Source organism: Camelus bactrianus, chromosome 18 (assembly GCF_048773025.1).
Source record: "Camelus bactrianus isolate YW-2024 breed Bactrian camel chromosome 18, ASM4877302v1, whole genome shotgun sequence".
In the NCBI taxonomy this organism is placed as follows: domain Eukaryota; kingdom Metazoa; phylum Chordata; class Mammalia; order Artiodactyla; family Camelidae; genus Camelus; species Camelus bactrianus.
In genome coordinates, this window is record NC_133556.1 from 29,312,143 (window position 1) to 29,333,138 (window position 20,996).

Consider the following 20,996-nt stretch of genomic DNA (forward strand, 5'->3'; position numbering starts at 1 on the left):
TTTTAAATTTGGTTTATTTACCTTTTTGTTGTTGAGTTGTAAGAGCACTTTATATATTCTGGAGACAAGACCTCTTATCAGACATACGATTTGCAAATATTTTCTCCCATTCTGTTCGTTATCTTTTTAACTTTCTTGATAGTGTCCTTTGAAGCACAAAAGTTTTATATTTTGATGAAGCCTAATTTATTTATATTTTTGTTTTATTGCCTGTGTTTTTGGTGCCATACCCAAGAAATCATTGCCAAGTCCAATGCCAGTAAACACATAAAAAGATATTCAATGGCTGTCCCATTAGGCACCCCACCAGCAGTGAATGAAAGTTCCTGTTATAACTGCTAATTAACAAAACTTAATTCAATACAGATTTTATTCATTTCCAAAGTTAATTTAAGTCAGCATTTTTTGCTCCACCATCGAGTTTTGTCCATACATTTCTTTTTTTTCCCCATACATTTCTAATACAGTTAGATTCTGTGTCACATTGCATATTCCATCCTGTGACACTCCTTAATCCATATTCTGGTCCCCTTGACATGGATGTACCCCAGTTTGCTTATGCATTCATCTATTAAAGGACATCCTGATTTCTTCAAGTTTTTACCCACCGTGAGTAAAGCTGCTGTGCATAATTACAGCCTTGTTTGCATTTGGACATAAGTTTTCAAAGCATTTGCTGGAAGCAAGATTGTTGGATCCCAAGGTGAGAATTGTTTAGCTTTGGGGGAAACTGCCCACCTGTCTTATAAAGTGGCTGTACGTGCATTCCACCAGCAATGAAGGAGAGTTCTTGTTCCTCACCACCAGCAACTGGTATTTTCATATTTTTGGAGTTTAGCAGTTCTAATAGGTGTGCTGTGATATCTCGTGATTTTAATTTGTAATTCCTTAATAGTGCAGGATGTTGAGCGTATCTGTATGTCTTCTTTGGCCAGGCACCCGTTCAGATCTTTACCCATTTCATTTTTATGGGGTTGTTTTAGAGTTCTTTGTATATTTTGAGTCCAAATCCTTTATCAGATATGTGCTTCACAAATATTTTTCTCTCAGTTTGTGGCTTGTCTTTTGGTTTTTTGAATAACATCTTTCCTAGAGTAGAAATCTTTAATTTTGTAAAGTCTGTTATATTCCTTGTTTTCCTGTTTTAAGTTGGCTTTCTGTGTTGTGTGATAAAACTCAAAGCTCACTCTCTACATGACTGAACCCAAGGTCATGTAAATGTTCTTCTACGTTTACCTCTATAATTTCAATAGTTCTGCATTTAAAATTTGTCTATCGATAATTTTGAGTGAGTTCGGTATAAGTCATAAGGCTTATGGCTACACTCACTTCATTCCATACGGTCTCCCATTAATTGTTCCTTAACTATTTTTGGAGACGTTAAGGGACATTGTCTCCATTTCAGTTTGAATTTCCAGTTTAATGGATTCAGCACTTCTGCCAGCAGGGGGCAATGTCTCCACTGGACTGTGAACTTGGCCCTGCTCTCTCTGCATTGACCACAGGGTGGCGCTGAGCCTGCACCTCTTACCCATGTGGCTTCCACCATGGACTTGGCTCTCTGCCGAGAGGAGCTGTCTCCTCAGGCCCCACCATGGCTGCGCTTTGGGGAAAAACTGCAGGTCAGCGTCTATGCAACAGGAACTCAGTCTCCTTAGGATTCTGGGGCTGTGGCTTCAGGACAAGGCGGGGCTGCGTCCATGCTGACAGAAGCTGGATTTCCTGATGACCCCGGTGCTTCCAGGAGGAAAAGGTGAGGACAAGTGGGGAGAAGCTCCCTGTGTGCAGCTGACTGCTGGGGGGGTCGGGTGAGTCCATCTTCAGACGACCCAGGTGGGCTTGGTGTGGAAAACTGGGGTTTTATCTGTTTTGTGTCTGGTGTAGACAGCACGTGGCATGTGGTGTCCTCTTTTCCCAGCATTGCCTGCTGACGGCGCTGTCCTTCCCCTTGGGGTGTTCCGGCCACATATGTGTAGGTTTATTTCTGGGCTCTGTGTTCTGTTCCTCTGCTCCACGTGCCTGTTTTCATCCCAGTTTCACACTGTTTTGGTGACTGTAGCTTCGTATTGTAGTGTGAAGTCAGGAGATGCCTCCAGCCTGTTCTTTCTTAGGCCACTTTGGCTATTCGGGGTCCTTTGTGGTTCCACACAAATATTAGGGTGATTCGCTCTATTTCTGTGAAAAATGCCATTGGGATTTTGATAGGGATTGTATTCACTGTGTACAGTCCTTAGGGTATAATGGACATTTTAACAAAATTAATTCTTCCATCCATGAGTTCGGGGTATCTTTCCATTTATTTGTGTCTTTTTCAATTTCTTCATCAATGTCTCAAAGTATTCAGTGTGCAGGGCTTTCATGGCCTTAGTTAAATTTACTCCTAGGTATTTTGTTCTTTTTGATGCAATTATAAATAGGACTGTTTTCTTTCTCTTTCTGATGGTTCATTATTAGTGTTTAGAAATGCAGATGATTTCTGTGTATTGATTCTGAAACTTCTGAATTCATTTATTATTTCTGATTGGTTTGTGGTAGAATGATGTGAAAAATTGGAATTAAAAAAAATACCACTGTTTCTACCACACCCAGGTCATCCACAGCACAGAAGAGAGTGGATCCTCGTAAAGCCTTTCCACAGTGCCTCTAAACTGTGTGGAGCTTGGGTGAACTGGATCTGGGTAAGGCTTGGCTTCTGTGTGGAAATCTGCTGTTTTCTTAGCGTTTCTGGCATGGTATTGACATGGTGTCTTGAAAAGTAATTTACTTTCCAGTAATTTCAAACGTACAGACTAACTCTACCTCCATAAAAGCAAGTCTTGTATGTTGATGAAATATATTCCTGGATAGAAATATTGATGTTACTGGAAATGGAAGTGGTTTCATGAATTATTTTTCAGATTATTTATTGTGAGTGTATACAAAAAAGATAGACTGTTATGAATATGTAACTTCGCTGCATTAGTTGATTAGCTTAAATATTTTTGTGTTGATTATAGTAAGTTTTATATATGAGAGGATGTGATCTGAGTTCCCTGAATAGACACAGTTTTCTTTTTTTCCATTTACACACATATGGCTTTTTTTCTCAAAACTGGGTAGAACTTCCAGTGTACTGTAACAGCGGTGAAGGCCAGGTGTCAGGCTTTGCTCCTAACTCAAGAATTAAATCCTTCTGTCTTTAACATTGAACATGTTTGCCCCAGCTTTGTGTACTACTATTTCCATATTGAACTAGACCAGGGTCACACAGAGCTCAGGAGTTGAGCTGGACATTGTGTTTCTGGCCCCCTCCTCCCCCATCCTGGGCGTAATGTGGTATGGTATCTGTATCTTCTCTGGCCAGGTGTCCATTCAGATCTTTCCCTATTTGGAATAGGGTTGTTTGCGTTAGAGTTCTTTGCATATTTTGAGACAAAATCTTTCTGAGACATGTGTTTGCAAATAATTTTACTTCTAGTGTGTACTTGTATTCCGATGTCCTGAACAACATCTCTCACAGAGTAGAAACATTTCATTTGATCAAGTCCATGGTATTGCTTATTTTCCTTTGTAGACTGCCTTTTTGTGTCGTGTGTTGAAACTCAAAGCTTAGGTTCTACGTGACCAAATCCGAGATTATGTTGACTTTCTTCTATGTTTTCTTCTATATTTTATGGAGTTTTGCATGTCAAATTTGTCTCTAAAAACGTTTGAGGGAATGTGGTATAAGATAAGGTTTGCAGCCTCATTCACTGCATTCCATGTGATCAGCAGGGAATGGTTCCTTAACTATTTTAAAGAAGTTATGGGATGGTTGGCTTTCCTTCAGTTTGAATTTCCAAAGCTGAGTGGACCCGGCAGGCGCACTAGCAGGGGGCATGGTCTCCAGTGAAGTGCGAGCAAGGCCTGACCTGCACTTTTCCAACTGACTGCAGGGCGACGCTGAGCCCACCTCTCTGAAACACTGCATGGTGGTTCCACCTGGGGCCTGGCCCTGCGTGCAGCTGAAAGCAGCTCTGCCTCCTCCGGACAGCCTGGGCTTGGGCTTTGCCCAATGCAGAATCTCAGCATCTAGGCTGGAAATCAAATGACAGCATGAAATTCTAGCTGGACACCAGGCCGCCTGCACACATTGAGACTGAGACCTACCCTCTCCTGCTTAAAAGCATAGATTGGCGTGTTGCGCAGCCAAGTTCGAGCAGAGCTAGCACCAAGTTAAGACCTCCTGGGTGTTCTCAGAGCCTCTGAGAGAGACCTGAAATCAGAACAGCTTTCTCAGTCAGTGTTTCCGTGTTCTCTCCCGTCACATCTGTCAGCACCCTCCCCACCCCCGAAATCACATCACAGACAACTCTGGCAAACACTACTGTGGGAGTGAAGACCTTGGCTCTGGAACCAGATGTGGGTTCTGGCTGTGTGACTTGGCCAAGCTGCTGTCCCTCTCTGTGCCTCTGCTTCCTGCTATCAGACGGAATAATTACACCTTTCCCAGTGGGGTGTTAGGAATGAGAGTGAGGTTATGCAGGCAAAGAGCTGGGCACCCGGTAAGTCTCACAAAAGTTCATGATTAGAGTTGTTACAGAGACTTTCTGATCATTGTCCAACGCCAACTTTGTTCTTTTCTTTAAACAAAGGAAGAAACAAAGACCAGAGAGGGAAAGCACCTTGGCCAATGTCACACAGCCAGCCAGCGATAATCAAGATTAGCAGTCAGTCCCCTGTCTCCATCAAAGATCCTTGTATACCAACTCCACAGTGGGACCTGAGCAGCTAAGAGCCCAAAAGTTTCATTCCACCCACACTCAAGTACTTACTGTGTGCCAGGCCCAGTACTGCACACAGACACAGCCTTGCCCTCTGAGAGTTTACCACTAGACTGGGAGGGAACCAGCATTTACAGAAACAGTCATGAGACTGAGGCAGGCATGACCAAGGGAGCCTCCTGACTGGCTGGGTGGGGACGGGGGTGGTCAGTGAAGGCTTCCTGGAGGAGGTGGTGGTGGCTGGGATCTGAAGGATGAAGAGGAGTCTAGGGTTTGTGGGCAGAAGGCTCCAGTGAGGAAAGGCCACAAAAGAGGCAGGTCCTAGACATGTCCCTTGGGGTGTGGCCAGGGCAGGGCTCTTGACCCTCAAGCAGAGGGGGCTACCAGCTCTTCAGAGTGGAATTCCTCAAATCAAGGCCTGGGACGCACCTACTGTGACATGAAACATTAAGATTCCCAAGCCCTAACCCAGACCCTCTGAATCTGGATCTCCAGGGCAGGACCCAAGAAGCTGTATTATTATTGCTGTTATTTTTACAGGCTCCCCAGGGGACCCTGCCTCCCTCCAGGGTTTCAGGGCCAACAATGCAGGTATACGGGAGTCGGGGGGAGTCAGAGAGGTGTGCACAAACAGGCCAGCAAACAGAAGCTGTGAGTCTGTCCAGCCATGTCCCAAAACTTGGCTGAGCATCTGCCATGTGCCAGGCCTGGACACACAGGAACTGGGGGAGGGGAAGTGGGAAGGAGGGGAGTCTTAGGGAACAAGACCCAGGACACACCCTCTGCAAAGTCAACCAAAGAGGGAGTCTTTCTCAAAGTGGGGTCCCAGGAACCCCAGTCCTATAAATTACCCCTGAAATGAAGGCTTTGTCAGTCAAGGTGGTTAGGAAAACCCAACCCCTCAATACGTTCATGAGCCAATAAAGGCTCTGAGAAGTCCTGCAGTGGAGAAAGCTGGTATTTAGTGGAGTGTCCAGGAAGGCTCAGAAATGGACGTTGTTGATGGAGGATCTGAGTGAGGCGAGGTAAGGCTGCCAGGTCATGGGCCGACCCCATCGCCCGCATCCCAGGCTGGGCAGACCCCATGGGGACTGTGAGCACTTCTGCCCCTCAGCCCTACCCCAGCCACTCACCATCAGCCTGGCCTCACCAGTCAGACGAGGTGAGTCTCAACCAAAAAATTTAACCCATGATGGTTTGGGCCACAACTGGGAACCTGCAGGGTGGGTCAGGTGGGGGACTTTGCTCCTCTGGAGCTCATACCGGCTCCACCTCAGGGCAAGGCCAGTGCCCAAACCAGCTGGGTGGGGCAGGTTTGAGAAAGCGCCTTCTGGATCCCTCCCTGGCCCGCCTGTTATTCTAGCTGAAGCCCAGCACCAGAAGGGACCCGGGGTGAGGGGACAGCCAGCCCCAGGGACCTGGTAGTCCTGCTGGAGAACAAAGGACAGCTCAGCAGGAGCTTATGGTCAGACAGGCGTGGGTTCCAAGTCCTGTTAGGCCACTTACTGCTTGGACCATCCCAGGCAAGCACCTCACCCTCAAGATGCCTCAGTCTCTCTATCTGTCACCTGAGGGCGATGGCAGAGACATCATGGTAATTTGACACTTACTGCACACACCTCACCAGACAGCAGACACATTCATGGTCATTACTTTGACAGCATCCCAACTCTAAGCCCCTGGGGGAGGTTTGTCTGCCCCTTTACAGATGAGGCAAATAAGGTTCAGAGATGACAAGGCACCTGCCCAGGGTCACACAGCTTATGAATGGGAGCCAGGATCATCTCCTCAGACAGTCTTGCTCCAGAGGCCACATGATCAAACACTGGGCTACAGCTACTCATAGGGGTGCTGAGAAGAGCCAACACACAGCAACCACCACCATCACCACAGTAGTATGAGCTCACATCTACTTTCTACAGCCAGGCTCCCTGCTCACTTCTTAATCTTCATTACCACCTCAGGTAGGTAGTGGCCAAGTGGGTGATCATATTATTATCTCCACTTTACTGATGTGAAAATGGAGGACCAGAGAGGTTCAGTAAGTTTCCCAAAGTCACACAGCATTTAAATGTCAGAGCCAGAATTCTAACCCAGGCAGGCCCTAGAGACCAGGCTGGTTAACAACACCATGTGACAGTCCTGCTGGGCTGCCACCCTACCACAGGTGCTCAACAGATTCACTTAAAGGCCACATGCCCCAAACCCCAATGGGATACCATTGCTCACTCACTTGGATGGCAATAATCAAATAGACAATAACAATTGTTGGCAAGGATGTGGAGAAATCAGAACTCGCACACACTGCTGGCTGGACTGCAAAACGGTACAGCCGCTTTGGAAAACAGTCTTAAAGTTTCTCAAAAAGGTAAACATCAAGGTGCCCAAGACCCAGCAATTCTACTTGACATCTGCCCAGGAGAGATGAAAACACAGGTCCACACAAAGACTTGTACACAAATGTTCACAGCAGGACTACTTACAAGAGACAGAAAGTGGAAACAACATGGTCAACTAATGAATAGATACAATGTGGACCATGCACAGAATGGGATACAATTCTGCCAAAAATGAACGCAGTGCTGATACACACGACAGTACGGGGAAACCCTGAAACCACGATGCTAAGTGAAAGAAGCCAGACACAAAAGGTCACATATGGAATGATTCCACTTACATGAAATGCCTAGAATAGCAAATTCATAGAAGCAGAAAGTAGACTCGTGGTGGCCAGGGGCTGGGGTAGGGTTGGGGATTAGGTGAGGAGTGAGTGCTAAAGGGTGTGGGTTTCTTTCTAAGGTGATGAAATGCTCTAAAATTGATTATAGTGATGGTTGATAATTCAGTGACTATACTAAAAACCACTGAATTGTACACTTTAAATGAGTGAACTCTATGGTATGTGAGTTATATCTCAAAGCTGTTACCAAAAACATTGGCAAGTGCCATTTAAAAGTGATAGGGCTTCCCTTCTACCCCCACCCCCTTGAATGGGTCCCGCCTTTTATCCTGTTTTCCGTGGAGGCTGGGACAGCTCCACCTTATGCCCAACTGCCTGGAAGATGCTGGTTAACACTCAACAGAGGGTTGACCATGTGCCCGGCTGGTGCCAAGCAAATCACAGAAAGATTAGCTCATTTAATCCTAACACCCCGTGAAGTAGCACTGCTCTCCCACTTCACAGATGGGGAAACAGAGGCACGGAGCAACTGGATAACTTGGCCCCAGTCGCACTGCCAGAAAGCGGGGTGGAGCTGGGATTCCAATCCAGGCCAGCGGAGCACAGTCTCAGCACTTCTGCCTTTTGGAGCACTTCTGCCTTTTGGGTTTGGAGTCCTGAATGAGAGGCCCCAAAGGGTCCTGCATTCCCCGCCCCCCATCCAGCTGGCCACGGGAGCAGACCTGTGTCCCCTTGAGAGCTGCAGAGCCCTGTGCCAGGAGCACAGGAATGCAGGCAGGTTGGGCACCAGCAGGGAGGGTGCACAGATCCCAAGAGGGCCGGGAACTGGGTGGGCCAGTCCAGCTTTTCACCTCGCTAGTGAGCCACACGAAGGCAGCCAGAAGAGGCCCCTGGGGACCGCCAGCCCAGCTGACGAAGGCCCAGATCCAGCCCTTCCCTCTCAACCTCTTCTCAGTCCTGTCCCAGCCACGGACATGAAAGTCTCCTGGCTGAGCCAAGAAAGCTGAGATGCCCCTGCCCACCTTAGAGAAGGGAAGGGACCAGGGAGGCAGATCAAAGTGACACACTGGGACAAGGACATATCCAGCCTCCCTCCATTTACTCAGGAGTTTAACACAGACACAGGTGCTGAGGGCAGTGGCCAAGGGCACTGGAAGGTGCCCCTGAAGTCATCCAGCCCCACCTGCTCATTACACAGATGAGCAGACGGAGGCCCTCTGAAGTGAAGGCACCCGCCCAAGGTCACACGGGGGCAGCTAGTGTCTGGAGCCAGACAGGGTTCAAATCCTGACTGCACCAAACATGGGTGTAACCTTGGAGGAGCTTTATATTTCTGGGCCTCGGTTTTATCATCTGTCAAATGGGTGAGATACATCGTATCTAGGTAAGTGAAGTGGGAAGGGAAGGGTCAGAGTCAGTTCCAGAAACACTGGAATCAGGTTTCAAAGACCACTCGGGGACTCGAGGACTGAGCTGGAGGTTCAGAGCAGCCTCTAGGGGCCCAAAAGCGGATTAGACATCATATAAGTTCATGAGCCCGGCACACCGGAGACACTCCATAAATATTCATTCTAATCACCTACTGTTGGACCAACAGACGTTCTTCAAAGTCCAATGACCCCCATTCCTGGGCTCTCAGATGTCTGCCTGTGATCCCTCAACAGATAAAGCACATTCTTTACTAGGTGTGTTTCCCCTAACAAACTAATAGCCCTAGGTAATAATCTCACAGTAGCTCAGGCTGGTTCATTTCAGTCCACCTTGTCAGAGTTATAAACCCCACCACTCTTCACAGACCCTAAACCTCTTACCTCACCTACAGCCAATCAGAGCCCTGTGCACAAGCCGATCAGGCACCTTATGACCTGACCTTGTAAAACACCCCAGTAACCGGCCCTTGGGGCTCACACAGGCACCTCTTGCCTGCGTGGCCCACTGTTGCCTATGACAGCGTACCCTAATAAACTCCCTTCTATTCTCATGTTTTATCTCTGGTGAATTCTTTTACCAACCTGTGCCTCACCTTGTCACTGACCGGCCACCCTGGTGTGCCCACACCACCTACCACACTGAAGGAGCTCCATAAATGGTGACAATGACCATTCATTCACGAAACACATATTCACTGTGTTTTACTCCCCACAGGGGTTGCCATTCACAACAAAGCTGACTTCTTACATTGGTCCCTGGTATGTGCATGGGGTTCCGCCGTGGTCCCCCTTTCTCTCCTGGCGACTCCTGCTTGCCAGCGGCGCCTGGTCTTGTAAAATAGATTCCTTCTGAAAAACAGTAACTTCACAGCACGAGGACAGCAAGGTGAATACCGCCAGGGAGAAGGTGCATCCACGCGGTGGAATCCAGACACCGGCACCATGGAGAACACATCCCTCCCTCGGAATCCTCCCCAGTAATGCACAACCTCAATCTCATGGCTGGGAGCTGGCAGACAAACCCAAATTGAGGGGTGTTCTACGAAATACTTAACGGGACCTCACCAAGTGACAAGTCACAAAAGACAAGACCGAGAAACTGTCAGGCAGGAAGAGACGAGGGAGACGTGATGACTAAATGCAACCTGGGGTTCTGGAACAGAAAGAGGACATCGAGGGGACTGCGGAGACAGGACAAAGTTCAGAGTTTAGTTTTTTAAAAAAAGGTTTCTCCTAGGATTTCTGGTCAAGACAGTGGAGTGGTAGGACCACGAGCTCGCCTCTCCTCATGACTACAGCAAAACCACGACTGCTAAACAATCATTGGGAAAAAAGACTCAAACCTAGCAAAAAAGATCTTCTCAACTGGAAACATAAAGAGGGAAACACAGGGGGACGGTAGGAGGGGTGTGCTCACGATATAATCGGGCCCCATACCCCTCGGGTGGGCGACCCACAAGCTGAAGAACAATTAAGTTGCAGAGGCCCTCCCACAGCAGTGAGAGCTCTGAGCCCCACGTCGGGCTCCACAGCCCAGGGTCCCGGCATTGGGAGGAGGAGACCCCAGGACATCTGGTTTTGAAGGCCAGCGGGGCTTAGCCCCAGAAGCCCCATGGGACTGGGGGAAACAGAGACCTCATACTCTTGGGAAGTGTACAATGAATCTCGCATGCGCCAGGTCCAAGGGCAGAGGCAGTGATTTCATAGGAACTTGGGTCAGATCTGCCTGCTGGTTCTGGAAGGTCTCCTTAGGGGGTAGGGGATAGCTGCGGCTCACCCAGGGGACACAAAAGCTGGTGACGGAGGAGTGTTCATCTACATGAGCTTTCCTGAGGCTGACATCTTGATTGGACCATTAGCACCAAGACCCAGCCCCACCCAACAGCCTGTAGGCTTAAGTGCTGGGAAGCCTCAGGCCAAACAACAAACTGGGTGGGAACACAGCCCCATGCATCAGCAGACTTCCAGAGCCACAAACCGCCTCTAGACACAACCCTAGATACGGCCCTACCACCAGAGGACCAGGACCAAGCTCCACCCAGCAGTGGGCAGGCACCGACTCCTCCTGCCAGGAAACCTGCATAAACCTCTAGTCCAGCCTCATCCACCAGGGAGCAGATACCAGAAGTAAGAAAACAACAACCCCAAAGCCTGTGGAAGGAATCCACAAACACAGGCCAGACTCTACAGTGGGATGGGCTGGACGCTGGCCCTTGGGTGACAAGAGAGGAACGTATTGCTGGGATGCACAGAACATCTCCTATAGGGCCACCTCTCCAAGATCGAGAAACATAACTGACCTACCTAAAAATACAAATAGAAATCTAGACAATATGAGGAGGCAGAGGAACATCTCCCAGCCCAAGGCACAAGATAAAATCCCAGAAGAAGAAATACGTGATGAGGAGATAGGCAGTTTATCTGAGAAAGAGGTTAGAGTGATGATGGCAAAGATGTTCAGAGGAGTATAGAAGCACAGAGCAAAGTTTTTAGCAAAGAGCTGGAGAATATAGAGAACACCCAGAGCTGAAGAATAAAATCACTGAAATGATTAACACACTAGAAGGAACCAAGAATAGACTAAAGGAGGCAGAAGAACGGATGGATCAGTGAGCTAGAAGACAGATTAGTGGAAATCACTACTGCAGAACAGAAAAAAGAAAAAAGAATGAAAGGAAATGAGTATAGTTTAAGAGAGCTCTGGGACAACATGAAGCGCACTAATGTTCACATTATAGGGGTCCCAGAAAGAGAAAAAAGGACCTGAGAAAATTTTTGGAGAGATTATCACTGAAAACTTCCCTAACTTGGGAAAGGAAACAGTCACCCACGTCCAGGAAGCACAGAGAGTTCCACACAGGATCAACCCAAAGAGGAGCACACCAAGGCACATAGGAATCAAACTGACAAAAACTAAGGATAAGGAGAAAATATTAAAATTAGCAAGAGAAAAGCAACAAATAACACACAAGGGAACTCCCATAAGGTTATCAGCTGACTTTTCAGCAGAAACTCCACAGGCCAGAAAGGACTGGCATGATATATTTGAAGTGATGAAAGGGAAAAACTTACAACCAAGAATACTCTATCCAGCAAGGCTCACGTTCAGACTTGATGGAGAAATCAAAAGCTTCACAGATAAACAAAAGCTAAAAGAATTCAGCACCACCAAACCAGCTTTACAACAAATGTTAAAGGAACTTCTCCCGTCATCAAACCACATGAAAAGAGAAAAAAAAGAAGAGGGAAAAAAAGACCTACAAAAGATTGCTTTGGCAATTAGGGGTCTTTTATGGCTCCATATACATTTTGGAATTGTTTGTTCTAGTTCTGTGAAAAATGTCAATTTTGACAGGGGTTCCAAATTGTAGATTGCTTTGGGTAGTATGGCCATTTTTGGTAATGTTGATTCTTCTAATCCAAGAGCACAAGATATCTTTCCATTTCTTTGTATCATCTTCATCTCCTTCATCAGTGTTTTACAGTTTTCAGAGTGTAGGGTAACCTCCTTGGTTAAGTTTATTTCTAGGTATGTTGTTGTTTTTGATGCAATGAAAATGTTTATGCCAGCTATAAAATTGTGGTTTTTGAAGTGACAAAAAAAAAGTGAATGAAGGGCCGCAAATGGCAAAATATCCTTTTTTATGGGTGAGTTGTATTCCATTGCATATATACATTATATCTTCTTCATCCATTCATCTATTGATGTGCACTTGGGATGCGTCCATATCTTGGCAATTATAAATGGTGCTGCTGTTAACAGTGGGGTGTATGTATCTTTTTGAATTAATGTCTTTGTTTTTCTCGGATATATGCCCAGGAGTGGGATTTTTCAGCCACATGGTGGTTCTGTTCTTGGGTTTTTGAGAAACCTCCATATTGTTTTCCATGGTGGCTGCAGCAATTTACATCCCACCAACAGCGTACAAGGGTTCCCTTTTCCCCACACCCTTGCCAGCATTTGTTATTTGTGTTCTTTTTGATGATGGCCATTCTGACAGGTGTGAGATGGTGTCTCACTGTGATCTGGACTTGTGTTTCCCTGATGTTAGTGATGTTGAGCAACTTTTCACGTTCCTGTTGCCCATTTGCATTTCCTCTTTTGGAAAAATGTCTGTTCAGTTCTTCTGCCCATATTTTAAATGGGATGTTTGTTTGTTTGTTTGTTTGCTTTTTAATTGAAGTACAGTTGATTTAAAATGTTGTATTAGTTTCTGGTGTACAGCATGGATGGACTTGGTGGGCATTATGCTACATGAAATAAGTCAGACAGAGAAAGACAAATCCTGTAAGATATCATTTACATCTAGAGTCTAAAAACATATAACAAACTAGTGAATATAACAGAAAAGAAGCAGACTCACAGATGTAGAGAAGGAACTAGTGGTCACCAGTGGGGAGAGGGGAGGGGGAGGGGCAAGATGGAGGTGGAGGAGTAAGAGGTGCAAACTATCAGGTATAAAATAAGCTACAAGGATGTATTGTACACAATGGGGAATATGGCCAATATTTTATAGTAACTATAAATGGTAATAAATGTATATAAATGGTATAAATAGTAACTATAAACTTTAAAAATTGTGAATCACTATACTGTATACCTGTAACATATAATACTGTACATCAACTATAATTTAAAAATATGATATTGTGAAATAAACACATAAATAAATAAAGTTTTTTAAAAAAAAAGAGCTAGGACTCAATCTCAGAGCCTCCCAAGTGTTCACAGCTTTCCCCATTCCCCACCGGTCATTCCCTCCCCACTTCTGAGACTCTTTGTCTCCCCATCCAGAGCCCTCCTGCTGGCCCCGCATCCTTGTCCCCAGGCCTTGGGCACCTTCGTCTCCTGAGGCCAGCTCCTCTTCCTCCCCCAGACCCCTTCTGTCCCTGCTGACTGGACTCAGATGCAGGACTGTGGGCTTCCCTCCATGCTGTTCCCGCTGCCAGCTCCCCCGTCCATCCCGCCCCTCACCGTAAAAAACTTGAAAACTCTTGACCTAGCTCAAACATGCAGAAAAATACCGAAAGCAATCCTACCACCCAGACTCAGCTGATGTTCCCACACGGCCAAATGTGCTTCAGATTTTGTTAAAACCAAACCAAACCAAACCAAACCAAACCAAACCAATGTTATCCTTCATTATCCCTTGAGCCCCTCCCCTGGGGTAGGGTAATTTTGGAGCTGCTGGTTTCTTCCTAAGCCTGATTTAGACTTTCAATACATATCTGTGTCTGCATCCAGAAACAATATATGGAATTCCTTTGTATGAATGTTTTTAAATGCTCACAAACGTGCTCTCTGTGTCCTTTATCAGTCTGCTTTGTTCATGCAACATGATGCCTTTGCAGGCTTGTGCTCAGGGACGCACACTTTGCCCAACTCATGCCCCTAGGTGCTCCCTTTTCACCCACCCCCTCCTCCAGAAGCCTGTTGCCTCCATTATCTCGGCACTTATCTCCCGCATTGTTGCCGCTTGTGTACCGAGCACACAGAAGATGGGGGATGGAGGCACGGGGTGGTAGGCTCTCAGCTCAAGTCCTTGAATACCTTTCTTTCCACTAGATAGAAGCCCCACCCACCCACCCCACTTCTTGGTGGGGGTGTGTGTGTGTATGTGTGCCTGCACCAGCATGTGCTCCTGTGAGATGTTTCAGTGGGGTGGAGGAGAATCTTAGCAGTCCTCCATGGCTCACCCTCATTCATTCATTCACTCATTCAGCACATGGGCTGCCTCAGCCAGTCTCTGGGGGAGACACATCTTCATTCCCATCAGGTGTGCCACCAAGCAGAGTCAAACGGCACTGAGATAAGAGTGACAAGGGAGATGGATGAGACAATGGAGGAGGTGGATCTGCCCCAGCAGATAAGTTAGAGAGGGCTTCACAAGGGACACAGACCTACTGAGGAAGAGATGTGAGTGAAGAGGGGCGGGAAGAGCATGGCAGGCAGAAGGAACAGCATTAGTAAAGGCCAAGGGGCTGGAAACAGTACAGAAAGGAGAGAGTGAGGGGAAAGCGTTTGTGTTGTGTAAGGTGGCAGGCCCCAGGACCTGAGAGCAAAGGGCAGCCTGAGAGTGGATTAAGCAGCGGGAGACAGGACCAGATTTACATCTTACAAAGAGCTCCCTGGCTGCCATTGGGAGAAGGGACTTGGGTGATGGAGCAGAAGCAGGAACTGTGAACAGGCTACTGCAAGTGCTCAGACAGGAGGAGTCTGGTGGCCCAGCTGGGGCTGCTAGCTCTGGAGGCAGGGAAACGTGGAGGAAAGGGCTGGGCTTGCCTGCCTGGAGGCAGGAAGGGGCAACAGGGGTCTCCCTCCCCAGGCTCAGGAGACTGGAAGACAGAAGACCCACCAAACAGAGAGAACAAAGACCAAGGGCCATTTCAGTCTTCCCACTCCGAGCCAGGCCAGGGCAGGTAGTAGGGAGAGTGACAGGTAGCACTGGCACCAACCTGCACAGCCCTGCCTGGGGCTGAGAGGAGCTCGGAATCCCAGCCTCACCCCTTGATGAGGAGCCTGGGAAAGAAATGCTCTCCAAGGCAGCTTATCCCCTACCCCCCAGGGCCCTTCTGACGCCTCTCACCCTCCTTTGAGTGTCACCTAAATGGTTTGAATTGAGCTAAGCCTCTCCCCTTAAACTTCCTGTCCCCAGATGACTGCCCTGACAATGCCTGAAATGCCACCATGGCAGCCATTGTTATAGGTTCAGCTCCATTCTGTCCTGAATCTAATTTACCAGGTCTCACTTCCTCTGCCAAGAGGACTGGGAGAGTGAGGGCAAAACCACAGAGAAGAGAGGCAGAAAGGGTTTCTGGGCAGTCAGAGATTCAAACCCCAAGGATTCCACCATCTAGCCTGGGGAAGTCCCCAGAGACAGCTGCCACCAGCCCCAGGTACAGGTGGGGAGACCTAGTTTCCCTCCGCAAGAGCCCCCAGGTCCCCACCATCGGCTACTTGTGAGCTGTAAGCCCAAGGTGACTGCCTTTACTCTTGGCCTCACTGTTACCCTCTGTGAAATGGGACACCACCACCAGCCTGGCAGGCACGGGATCAGAACGAGATGCTCTAACGTCCATGGCCATGCAAGGCGCACAGTAGATGTTGAGAAATGGCTGAGTGGATCACGCTGGTTCTAGTCACCCACACGGTGGGAGGGGGGCTTTGCTCACAGGGCCCTCCCCCAAACTGCTCAAGCTTTCCAGTTGTCACTGAGCAACGCATGCATGTGTGTCTCTCCATGTGTCTTCTTAAAGAGGGGGCCCACATGAATGCTGGGGTGAATGAATGTCCTGTCCCACTTGGGCCACAGCCTCCACAGCTGGAGGGAGACCAGCTTGCCTGGGCTGCTCTGGTCTTAGCATCCTCCTCACCCTTAACAGCAGGGTGTGGTTACCAATATTGGCTGCTATGACTTTCTGGGCACTCACGGTGAGCCTGATCTGTGGTTGGGCCCATCACCTGCATTCCCTAGCGACCTCACCAGCTGGGGGTTACCGCATCACTCCCATTTCACAGGTGAGGAAACTGAGGCTCAGAGGTGTGACATGACCTGCCTAAGGTCACACAGTTCAGGAGGCAGAGCTAGGGCTTGACCTCACACCTGGATGACATCAAACTCTAAGCTCTTAACCACCCAGGGTACCCCAGGCGGCTTCCAGGAGGACATGCGCCCCTTTCACCAGCCCTCAAAGCCTTGGGCCCTGCCTCCCCCACAGGGTCCCCTCACTGGGACTGGGCCATTCTTGCAGCACTTTGCCTGGGTGAGGATGGGAAGTGAGGCCAGGCTGCTGGGTGTTTACTGGGACCCAGGTCTGGGTGGATGGGCAAAATTAGTCCCATTTTACAAATGGGGAAGCTGAGGCTCGCAGTGAGGCCAGATTTCTTGGCAAAAATCAAATACAGGCAGAATTCACTCTAACTTCAGAGCTGGATCTAACCAATCCACTCCTCCCCATGCCAGGTCAAACACCTCCTCAGGAAGTCCTCCCTGACTTCCCAGGTCTCCACCCTAACCCTGACAGCCCTCACTTCAGACAGGGAGCACCAGAGCTGTCAGGCTGGAGACCTTGTCTGTCCAGCTCTACGTCCCCTCCCCACTACCCTCGCCAGGTTCGCACCACCACCACCACGACAGCCTGTAACCATACTCATAATTAAGCATAATTCCACCAAGTGCAGGGAGACTGTCAGTGTCTCCCCCACATCCACCCCCACCCCCCAGGAATGGCACCCCTGGAGTTGTGCAGTGCACCGCCTGTCCATCACGGCATTCAGCTCAATCCCAGACACACAGGAGGTGCCTATTCACATTTATTCGATAGTTATACTCATCGTAGCTGCCGTGGATCGACGCTTCCTATAATTCTCAACCCTTCCCCTGAATTATTTCATTTAATCCTCATGCCAAAAATATTACCAGGGAAGTACTATTCTTATGCCCATTCTACAGGTGAGAAAACAGAGGCTCAGAGAAGCCAAGCAGCTCCCCAGGTCACACAGCTGGGTAGCGGGGGCTGGCTGGGGCTGTACTCTCAGCCATGCAGCAGGGTGGTAGGACCAAGGCCCCTCACGCCTCTCCCCGCTGAGCTGGACACTACCCTCGGGGACCTGCACCATCGGGCCTGACCCTGCCATTAGCTCAGGTGTGAACACCAGCTCCCACGCCTGTCATTAGGAAGCAGGGCGAGGGGAGCAGCGGGGCTCACACCGTTTCAGCTGCTGACAGACAGGGAGGGGTGGTGTTCTCCAAGGGGGAGCTCTCCACTCGCCCATTTCTGTTTACTTGTACAGTCCAAGTTGGGACGGCCTGGGTGTGAAGGTCACAAGTCCTGGCTCCTAGCTCCCCTTCGCTGGGGAGCGGTGGGGGGATGCTGACCCTGTGTGGGCACCTCCTATGTGGTAGGGGCATTCTCTCCGTTGTTACATTGGCTCCTCCCAGCCACCCCACACAGAAGATATTAGCAACATTCCTGCTTTGCAAATGAGGAAACAGGCTGAGAGGTTCCGTGATCTGCCCACAGCAGATGTAGCAAAGCTGGGACCAGAGGCTTAGGAGATCCTGCCTACCTCAATGCTGACTCTTACTGGCAACCCTGCCCTCCTCCAGACAAAGAAGCAGGCTCCCAGAAAACTGAAGGTTAAAGAATAACTTGGGGGTCAGCACCCTGTGACCAGCAACCACATCCATCTTAGAGTTATAAAGTACAGGGCTAGGCACTGGTAACACTCAAGAGATTCTTGAGAAAATTGGGTAAGAGGTTACCGCCCACTCCATAGTCTGGTCCATGAACCTGTACCCACCAAGGGAAGGGGCAGAGGGCTATGCTGGTCTGGCAAGACCACGCAGGGAAGCACCTGGCACCTACCCAGGGCTGTGACTGTGCGAGGCCACGGTGCCCAAAGGAAGAGTCCCACGTTGGCGGTGCTTCCCAGCTCAAGGACGGCCCTCGGGCCCCGCGTTCCCGCGCGTCGCACACTCCTGGCTGGGTTCCTCGCCCTCTGGGCCCCCCAGGCCAGTGCTTCTTGGGCCTCCTCACAGCCCTCGCGACCCGGCTGTTCCCCCCACGCCCTGAGCGGCGCTTCCCAGCTCAGCGCGACCCCCAGCGAGCGACCCCTCACCTGCGGGTCCGAACCGTGGGGCTGTATTTGCCTCTGTTTCTCTTCCTGAAGAGCGAGTTCACGGTGGCGCTCAGGGTGGGCGGACGGGGCGCCGGGTTGCGGCGCAGGGCTGGGCACTGGGCAGCGGCGGGCCCGGCGTGCACGGGGGGCGGGCAGCGCGCGGAGCTGAGCGGACCGCGACGCCGGAGCCACCCGCGCGGCGCGGCCGCGGCGCCCAGTCTCTGTTCTCGAGGGGCGGGGCGCGCGCAAGCCACTGGCTCTTCCGGCCCCTCGCGAGAAGGTGGCGGGGGCTCCGGGTGGGCGGGACTTCCAGGCGCGCCGGGCGCCCACCCTTGGCTCCGCGGAATGAGTCGGGGATCCGGCTCGGGCTGGAGGTGAGGCACCCGGTCCTGTCGGGACAACACCCACACCACAGCCGGGACACTCGCGGGCCGGGGCGCACTGGCCGCTTTCCCGAGCACGCCCAGCACCCTCCTCACCCCGACCCTTGGCCTGGCGCGCCCCCTGGCTGAGGGCCGTCACCTGGCTCTCCGCTGCCTCTCTTGGGCATCAGGGCTCCCCTTTCTTCGGCTGACACCCAGGTGGGCCCCCCAGGCAGGTGTGGCAGAGATCGGACTGTTCTCTGTGCCCCGGATAGCTAGTGAATTACATTCAGGTGGTAGCATCCGTTGAAGGCAATTGAGAAAAGGGAGCTGTGGAGCGCAACTGCATGAGTTCAAATCCTGCTGCCGCAACGGTCAGTTGACTCCTTGGCAAGGCTTCTTGCTGCTCCCAGCCTCAGTTTCCTTATTTGTCAAACAGTGATAACAACAGGCCCATCCCATAGGGTTCTGAGGAGATTCCTGTAGGTAATCACACAAAGCACTTACTTAGCATGTGCCGAATGTGCTAAGTTCTCTGTGCCAGCAGGAGGCCAGGTTAGACCGTGGCCCTGGTGCTGTGCGCCTGTGGAAAAGGCTGCAGTTGGAGAGAGTAGAGTCTGACGGCGAGCCCAAGTAGGGTCCTGACAACCGGGAGACTTCAGCGCCACTCTAGAGAGCACTGGGAATTCTGAGCCCAGCTGGGAAGGGGGAGAACACAATGGGAAGATGTCAGAAGGCATCAGAGATAAATTATGGCCAAAGGGCTATTAGGGCTCAGATGGGGAGTGATGAGGTCTGCGGAGGAGGAAGGAAGGGTCCCTCACTGGGTATTCAGAGTCCTCAGGCCAGTCCCTTCCCTAGCTTTTTTTTTTTTTTTTTTAATAGAATAAGGAGGTTGGTGGGGAAGTGGATTCCTACAGACTTTTCCCACCCCAGACCCCAGAGCATCTGAGAACAGTGTCCTTTAGGCCATCTATTGTCCCTGCCACCAAAGGATTTCAGTGTTTAAGGGTTACAGAGACTCTAGGAAAACCTTATTTTAAGGGGGCATCTGTGGGTGGGCTTAAGGGGGGTCTGTGACTCCTCTTACAGTTGCTTTCAAAATGTGTGTGTCCATATGTGCATTTTTTCTGGGGGAGCATCTATCAGTTTCAATTGGTTCATCCACTCACTCTTTCAACAGATATGACTACTCTAGCAATCTTGGCTGCCTGGTTCTGCTACATTGGTGAGAAAAGGGAAAACCCAAAAAACAGCAGTCTTTCTCTTAAGGGAGGGGGAAAGACATATTAATAATAATATAAAAAACTGATGACTTCCAATTGTTAACTTTTCAAAAGTGTCTGGGGACCTAAAAAGGAAAAGGACCCCAGGGGGTGCAGCAGCTTAGCAGCTGTGCAATCAGGCTCCCCAGAGGAGTTTGTAAAATGCAGATTCCAGGGCTCTGGACCCCCCCCCCCCAGCATCCTGGCTCCTGACTAGGGAGTGTAGGAAGGGTCCTAGGAATTGAACTTTTGGCAAGTCACCCTGGTGGTCTCTGGCCTCTCTGTGAGAAGCCAAGAGTGAGGGATCCTGCCTGTAGCCCCATAGCTGCTCAGGTTGGGAGCCCTGAGCAGACCTTCCAGCCAAACCTAACCCCTCTTTCCCCTCTGAACTTGGCCTGGCTCCTCTCTCAGGTGCTCCACCAAGGTGGGGAGTTCCCCATGAGGCAGCTGAGAGCTTGAGCAATTCCCTCCATCCTGAAGTGACTTCCCTTCCCAAGTCTGAGGTTAGAATGGGGCCTGGTGGCCACCTGGAGACTGCAAGTCCAGCTGGCCAACATGGGAAGCAGGTGTCAGGGAGGAGCCAAGGCTTCAGAATGCATGTGGGGGGTGCTACCTGGGGTCTGCAGAAGCCTGAACTGAGCACAGAGCTTGCTCACCCAGGACCCCTTCCTGCACTCCAGGTTGGTCACAGAAGGGGCTTAGAAGAGAACATTGTCCATTCCCCTGTTTTATGGCACAACTCTTCCTGGAAACCCTTTCCTTACTTGTCCCTATTACATTTCCCTCGGAGGCTAAACTTACCTTGGGAGATGTTCACGGCAGCACTGTTACCAGGGAGGAGGCCCTGAGAACAACCTGATGGCCACTGGGACTGGGTTCAAGTGGTTAAATAACT

At 49.8% G+C, this 20,996-nt stretch overlaps 2 long non-coding RNA genes across 2 annotated transcripts; one reads left to right on the top strand and one right to left on the bottom strand.

The window, feature by feature from the left end:
* Window positions 1-352: 352 nt before the first annotated feature.
* On the bottom strand, window positions 353-19,165 carry LOC141573934 (uncharacterized). The gene is made up of 2 exons (XR_012500413.1): window positions 18,475-19,165; window positions 353-4,055 (listed from the first exon to the last, which is right to left on the bottom strand). It is a non-coding gene; the product is annotated as an uncharacterized LOC141573934 (long non-coding RNA).
* On the top strand, window positions 1,627-5,664 carry LOC141573935 (uncharacterized). The gene is made up of 3 exons (XR_012500414.1): window positions 1,627-1,753; window positions 2,590-2,678; window positions 3,915-5,664. It is a non-coding gene; the product is annotated as an uncharacterized LOC141573935 (long non-coding RNA).
* Window positions 19,166-20,996: the final 1,831 nt, after the last annotated feature.